The sequence below is a fragment of the Microtus oregoni genome, unplaced genomic scaffold (assembly GCF_018167655.1).
Source record: "Microtus oregoni isolate MIOR12 unplaced genomic scaffold, Mior012 000067F_ref0000223, whole genome shotgun sequence".
Lineage (NCBI taxonomy): Eukaryota > Metazoa > Chordata > Mammalia > Rodentia > Cricetidae > Microtus > Microtus oregoni.
Window position 1 is genome coordinate 5,349,800 of NW_024543974.1, and position 8,284 is coordinate 5,358,083.

Below are 8,284 nucleotides of genomic sequence, written 5' to 3' on the forward strand. Positions count from 1 at the left end.
GAAATGTCTCTGGATACTATGGGCCTGTAGGCCGAAGATTGATGCCCCAATGGTACAGAGGAACTTTGGGTGAATGTCCAGGCAGCGAGATGTCTCTGTGATTTCTAGAGTTTTGTAAGTTGCTTTCTTCTCATTTACTTAGGTCTTTGATGGAGTTGAAGAATAGATAGTAATAGTTTTCCTTAGTTATGATAAAGATTATTGTAATTTTTACTTGATAACTGTTTTATTATATGTAATTTTGCTATGTTAAGTTAAAGCATTCCTTTTTTTGTTTAAACAGAAAAAGGGGAAATGATGGAGGAAGGTCATTGGTTAATTATAATAAAGAAACTGCTTGGCCCTCATAGGTTAAAACATAGGTGGGAGGAGTGAACAGAACAGAATGCTGGGAGGAAGAGGAAGTGAGCTTGGAGGCCATGCTCCCTTCTCCCAGCCAGACGCCATGAAACAAGCTGCCAGGTCAGTCATGCTGAATCTTTCCCGGTAAGACTGATGCTACACAGATTATTAGAGATGGGTTGATTGGGATATGAGAATTAGCCTGTAATGGCTAGAGTTAATGGGCCAAGCAGTGTTTAAAAGAATACAATTTGTGTGTTGTTATTTCGGGTAGAGCTAGCCAGTGGCGTGAGCTGGGTGGCGGAATGCAACCCGTAGCTCCCCACAAGACTAATCTACATGGAAAGTAGAAAAAGAAAAGATCTCCTGCATAAATTGGGAACATGGGGTCATGGGATGGGGCAGAATGGTAGGAGAGAGGAAAGACAGGGAGTGGAGAAAAATATATAGCTCAATTAAAACAATAAAATTATGATAGGATTTGGAGCAAGAGGAGCACTCCTCCATTGCTGGTGGGAGTGCAAACTTGTACAGCCACTTTGGAAATCAATATGACAGTTTCTCAGAAAATGAATCAATCTACCTCAAGACACAGCTATACCACTTTTGACGATATACCCAAAAGGATGCTCAATCATACCACAAGAACACTTGCTCAGCTATGTGTATAGCAGCTTTATTTGTAATAGGCAGAACCTAGAAACAACCTAGATGCCACTCAACCAAAGAATAGATAAATAAAATGTGGAATATACTATTCAGCTGTTAAAAACAATGGCATCAAGAAATTTGAAGGCTAATGGATGGTACTAGAAAAAAAAATCACCCTGAGATAACCCAGACCCATAAAGAGAAACATGGTATATACTCACTCATAAGTGGATATTAGCTGTAAAATATGACCATGCTACAATACCCAGAGAGGCTAGGCAACAAGAAGGACCCCAGGTATATGCATCGATCTTCCTGGATAAAGGAAATATAAGAGATCTTCTAGGTGGGGTAGGGCTGGGCAGGGATAGAAACTTAAGGGATCAGAATGGGAGGTGGAAAAAGAGGAAAGAGTACTGAAATAAATGACTGGAAAGGTAGGGTACATTTTGGGGTCAGGTAGAAACCTGATGCAAGGGAAACTCCATGAATCTAGAATCTACCTAACTAAGACAGCTAGCAAGACTGGTTATACCTATCCTGAACTGGATATCTCTGTGATCAGATTGGTGATTACCCCAATTGTCATCAGAGAGCCTTCATCCAGTAACTGATGAAAGCAGATGCAGTGACCCCACAATCAAACAACAGGCCAGGCTCAAGAAATTCTCCTGAAGAGGAGCCAGAAGTGTCAATGACATCATAATAGAAACAACCAGCATGGCCCATAAGAACTCAGAGAGTCTGAACCAAAAACCAGAGAGCCTTCATGGGACTGACCTAGGCCCTTTAAATATATATAGTAGTGTGTGTGTGTGTGTGTGTGTGTGTGTGTGTGTGTGTGTGTGTGTGTTCTGTGTGTGTTCTGTGTGTGTACTGTGCATCTACTAATAATGGGAATAAGGGTTCTCCATAGTGCTTTGCCTGGCTCTTGAGAATCTATTCCTCATACTGGATTGCCTTGCCCAGTCTTAATACAAAAGGAGGTGCTTAGTCTTAAGCAATTAGATAAGTCATGCTTTGATACCTATGGGATATCCTGTTCTGAACAGAAATAGAGGAGGAGTGGATTGAGGGAAGGAGGAGGGAAAAAAATGAAAGAAGAGAAGGTAGAGAGAGGAAACTGCAATCATGTTGTAAAATAAATAAACTATTTTTTAAAAACTATAAGAAAATAAAAAAAAACAAATATGCTAGGAGATCATCAAAATGATTCAAAAGTTAAAAGCACTTGATGACTATAGTTTGATCCCTGGGACTTACATGGTAGAAGGAAACAAACAAAAAAAAAAACCTTCCACATTCTGTTATCTGATTTGTAAACAATTCTATGGCATGCTTATACATATATACATATATACATATATACATATATATATACATATGTATATATACATATACATATAATTATATATATATATAATTATAATGGTGTTTGCACTTATGCATCTTATTTAATGTAATGAAGATTAGATTAGATAAGTATAATACCTTATCTACACTAGAATAGTATATGTTTTTGACTTCAGTAATAGAAATATTTTTAAAAGTCAATTGAAAAAAGTATATGATTAAATCAAGATAGGCACAAAAGTCAACAGTAGTTAATAGGCAGAAAGTTTAATACAATTACCATCAATCTAAGTTCATAGATAATACCTCCCTGAAGACAGTTTAAAATTTCAAATTATTTATAAAAGACTACTTATTATGAATTATTTGGATTTTATTCAAATGAACATTTTCCCAGACAATAGATCTTAAATTACACTAGTTAGTTTGAAAATTATCTGGCATATAGAGTGAAATATGTGTTTCATTTTGGAAAAAAATAAAATGTTCCTTTGGGTCAAATTTCCTAGGAGTTGGGTAAAGAAAATGGCCAGACTGCTGGTAACCACGCTGTGAAGAGAATTTAGCCCTCTGTGCTGTCAAAATCTCCTCTATAAATCAGTAATTTATCCATCGGTTAAAAAGCAAGAAGTTATCCTGACATGTGCAAAGGAAATATCTCATCATTAACCTTCATCAATTACCTCTCTGGTATTAGCTCTCTAAAGTAACCCACAATGGTGTATTAGAATGAAGGTCTAGCATTCATTTTTGTTGAAGAGGTATTTTGGTACTAAACACAGTGTGCTAACTACTGCTATTTCTCTTTAGTTAATATGTGGCACCCTGCAGTTTCAATGAGAAACCAAGAAACATTATCATTCACAGCAGAAACCTAAAAATCTAAAAGCTCAGAAATGTGCTCAAATTTCACATTAATTCAATGCTAATGCTAGTAAAGGATTTGACTAATGATTGTGTTTTCTTTTTTTTCATTTTTTTATTGAGAAAAGGAGAAGAAAAAAAAAACAAGTTTCCACCTCCTCCCAGCCTCCCATTTCCCTCCCCCTCCTCCCACACTTCTCCCCCTCCTCCTACCCTTCTGCCCTCCCCCCACTCCTCTTCCCCTCCCTCTCCAGTCCAAAGAGCAGTCAGGGTTCCCTGCCCTGTGGTAAGTCCTAGGTCCTCCCCTCTCTGTCCATTTCTAGGAAGGTGAACATCCAAAATGGCTAGGCTCCCACAAAGCCAGCACATTACGTAGGTTCAAAACCCCGTGCCATTGTCCTTGGCTTCTCATCAGCCCTCATTGTTCGCCATGCTCAGAGAGTCCAGTTTTATCCCATGCTTTTTCATTCACAGTCCAGCTGGCCTTGGTGAGCTCCCAATTGATCAGCTCCACTGTCTCAGTTGGTGGGTGCACCCCTCGTGGTCCCGACTTCTTTGCTCATGTTCTCCCTCCTTCTGCTCCTCATTGGGACCTTGGGAGCTCAGTCCAGTGCTCCAGTGTGGGTCTCTGTCTCTATCTCCATCCATCACCAGATGAAGGTTCTATGATGATATGCAAGATATTCGTCAGTATTGCTATAGGATAGGGTCATTTCAGGTTCCCTATCCTCAGCTGCCCAAGGAACTAACTGGGGACCTTGGCTTGGGCTCCTGGGAGCCACTCTAGGTTCAAATCTCTTGCCAACTCTCAGGTGGCTCCCTTAACTAAGAACTGTGCTTCCGTGCTCCCCTATCCAACCTTCCTTTATCCCAATCCTCCTTTTTCCCCAAGTTCCCCCCATTCTCCCATTCTCCCTTTTCTCTCTCCATCTCCCCTTACCCCCATCCCACCCCACCCCCAAGATCTCAATTTTCTCCCCGGCCATTTTGTCTACTTCCCATAGCCAAGAAGACAACTATATGTTTTTCCTTTGGTTCACCTTCTTACTTTGCTTCTTTGGGATCACCAATTGTAGACTCCGTGACCCTTGTTTATTGCTAGAAACCAATTATGAGTGAGTACATCCCATATTCATCTTTTTGGGTCTGGGTTACCTCACTCAGGATAGTGTTTTCTATTTCCATCCGATCTCCAAAATATATAGGGAACTCAGGAAACTAGACTTTAAAATGCTAAATAACCCAATTAAAAAATGGGGCACTGAACTGAACAGAGAATTCTCAGCAGAGGAAGTTCAAATGGCCAAAAGACACTTAAGGTCATGCTCAACCTCCTTAGCGATCAGGGAAATGTAAATCAAAACAACTTTGAGATATCATCTTACACCTGTCAGAATGGCTAAAATAAAAAATTCCAATGATAGCCTTTGCTGGAGAGGCTGTGGAGGAAGGGGTACCCTCATCCATTGCTGGTGGGAATGCAATCTTGTGCAACCACTTTGGAAATCGGTGTTTCAGTTTCTCAGGAAATTCGGGATCAACCTACCCCTGGACTCAGCAATACCACTCCTGGGAATATACCCAAGAGATGCCCGATCATATGACAAGAACATTTGTTCAACTATATTCATAGCAGTATTATTTGTAATAGCCTGAACCTGGAAACAACCTAGATGCCCTTCAATGGAAGAATGGATGAAGAAAGTGTGGAATATCTACACATTAGAGTACTACGCTGCGGTAAAAAAAACAATGACTTCTCAAATTTTGCATGCAAATCGATGGAAATGATTGTGTTTTCAAATAAAAAAAATCTGACATAATCCTATTCAGTACTGACAAAATATATTTCTATGAATAGGTCATCTATATACATCTATTTTCAGAAAGAGCTGTGATATCTGAATAGAAAGACAGATACCAGGGTTGGTATCTACAGAAAGACTTTTCAATCATACATGGAGAATATAACTTATAGTACTTTGAATTAAAAATGGTCACCACAGTCTTGAGCATTTGAATAATTATTCCTAGTTGGTGCTGCTGTTTTGGAGAGGCTTAGGTAGTGTTGCCTCACTAAAAGAAGCATGTTAGTGAAGGCAGACTGTATGAATATGAAGACTCATGCTATATGCACCTTTCTCTCTCTGTTTCCTGCTTGTAATTCAAGATATGAGGTTCTCCACTTAATGCTCCAGCCTGCTGCCTCTGCTCCATCATCATCATCTGGGTCTGTAAACTTAAACTCTTTCAAATGTTAGTTGCCTAGGTCATGATGTTTTGTGATACCAGTAGGACCATAACTAATACTAAATCATACTGGATTTAACAAAATAATGAGATGTCTTCTGTTCCAAATTGTACTTGAAGTACTACCTAGATTAGTGAGATAAAAAGAGATAAAGTGATACAAAAACTAAAGGAAAAAATAAACTATTCTTATTTTCAGATGATATGATTCTATACACTAAAAAACTCTATCAAAATATTTCTATAACTGATAAATATTTTTGGTAAAGAGGTAAGATGCAAAATTAATACAAGAATTATTAGACTTTCTATATACCCTAAAATATACAAAACAGTTGGGGAAACAATCTCATACACAATAAAGCCAAAAAAATTAAATTTAAAAATTTGTAATAACTATAATCTAATTAAGTGTAAAATTTGTACAATGAAAAATTTAAGATGCTGAAAACAGAATATGAAAAAGATATCATAAAAAATGAAAGCACCTCTCATGTTCGTGGATTGGTTGGATTAATACTGAGACAATTACCATCCTACCAAAAGCAGACTACATATTCAACACAATTCACATTGAAGTTTCATCCCAAGTTTTCATGGAAATTGAAAAAAAATCATGTTAAATTTCACTTGGAAACAAAAAAAAAGTCCAAAGGAAGTGACATTAAAATAGATACATTGAAGAATGAATTATAACTAATGGCTCAAATATAAACCCACATTCTCATAGCTACTTGTTTTTTAACAAAGAGGTCAAAAATACACAATGGAAATATGAATGTTATCTTCAACAAATGCCATTGTTCAAATTGAAATATAGAAGAATGAAAATAGATCCTGATCTCTCACTTTGCACAAAATTAAACTCTGAATAAGTCAAGGATCTAAACGTAAGACCTGATACCCTGAACCTATTAGAGTAGAAAAGATAGAATATATTTCAATTTAAGTCCCATGAAAGGACTTTTTGAGCAGAATTAAGAAAGTACAAGCATTAAGACCAATGAGTGGTAGATAAGATCATATGAAACTTAAAATATTCTGTACAGAAAATGACACCAACATTCAAGTGTAAGACAGCCACAATGGTTAAAAAAAAAATGTTTGCCAGATATACACCTGCCAGATGGTTAATGTCTAGAATATACAAAGAATGTAAAAGTTAAACAGAAAATAAATAATCTAAATGAAAAACAGGACAAGAAACTAAACAGAAAGTTCTAAGAAGAAGAAATACAAACAATTGACAAATGTCTCAAATGTTTGACATTGTTGTTCATCAGAGAACTGAGAAGTAAATCTAAAATTTCATCTTACCTCAATCAGAATGACTAACACCAAAAAGAGAAAGAAAGGAAGGAAGGAAGGAAGGAAGGAAGGAAAAAAGGAAGGAAGGAAGGAAGGAAGGAAAAAAGGAAGGAAGGAAGGAAGGAAGGAAGGAAGGAAGATGCATAGGTAATGAAATGACAAATTCTGGCATTGATGTTGGGTGTCGGTACTTATTCCTTATTAGTGAGACTGCAAACTGGTACAACCACTATAGCAATAAGCAAAAAGTTTCCTCAAAAATTTGGATATAGATCTGCCACATGATTGATACAGCTAAACCACTGTAAGACTCTATATCCCACTATGGAGATATTTTCTCATCTATGTTTCTTGCTGCTGTATTCATAGTAGCCAGGAATCTTGAATAGTCTAGACATTTATCAGCTAATGATTGGATAATAAAGAAATTGTGCATATACACAATGGAATATTAGTTGTTAATAAAAATAAAATTATAAAATTCACAGGTAGATGGATGGAGATGGATACAATCATTTTGAGTGAGATAACCCAGATCAAGAAAAACAAAAGACATATGTCTTCTCTTATATGAGATTGCTAGCTTTGAATCTTCAAATGTGTGAATATTGAAATTTAGAGAATCCATAAAAAACATGAAACTAGTAAGAGACTAATGGTGATGGGGTAGGGGAGGGTTTCAAAGGAAGGGATATAGAAATCATATGTTACAAGAGGGAAAGGGCAAATAATGAAACAGAAAAGGTTAAATTGGATAGGAAATGGGAGGTCAGAGTAGAGAGAATTATAGAGTAGAAAGGATTATAGAGAGGGTACAGCAGGATAGAGTGAAGGATAATTAACACTAAAGACTTTTTTAAAAAGTCATATGGAAACCTACTATTACAGTAGCTTTCTAAAATCCATAAATACGTAAAAGGAATGTAAATGAAGTTACTCTCTAATAGTGGATAATGCCTCTTTACAAATATCATAAACTATACAATAAAAAGCCTGGTGTGCCAGAAGTGATCTTCCTTCTTTTTTCATGATGTTCAGCAGAGGGTTCCTATAGACAGGCCCTTCCCCAAACATCATAGGCTATTGCTATTGCTCGTTTTTATCCTTCAGAACTTAATGGTATGACCCTATTTCTGAAGACACCACTTACTTGAGTCATAGGAAATGGAGAAATCAAGCTGGAACTGACCTGAAACTTCCATTCATATTTTCTTGGTTTCATGGTGCAAAAAAATGCTGGGAGAAAAAAAAAACACTAGGAGGGAAAATTACTGGAAGAGAAATACAACTAGTAATATTACGAAGATGTGAATGTTGTCAGCTCTAATAATGACTGGCTTGACAAGATGTGCCTACTAATGCACTAAGGGTATAAATGCTATGGAAGTTACCAACCACTTTCTGATAGGATTGTAGGTCAGTTCCATGAAATGAAAGTCATGTCTGATACCATTAATTGGGCCAAAAACACATGTCTGCCTAGATGGTAGCACTAAGGGAAATCCCAACAATATTA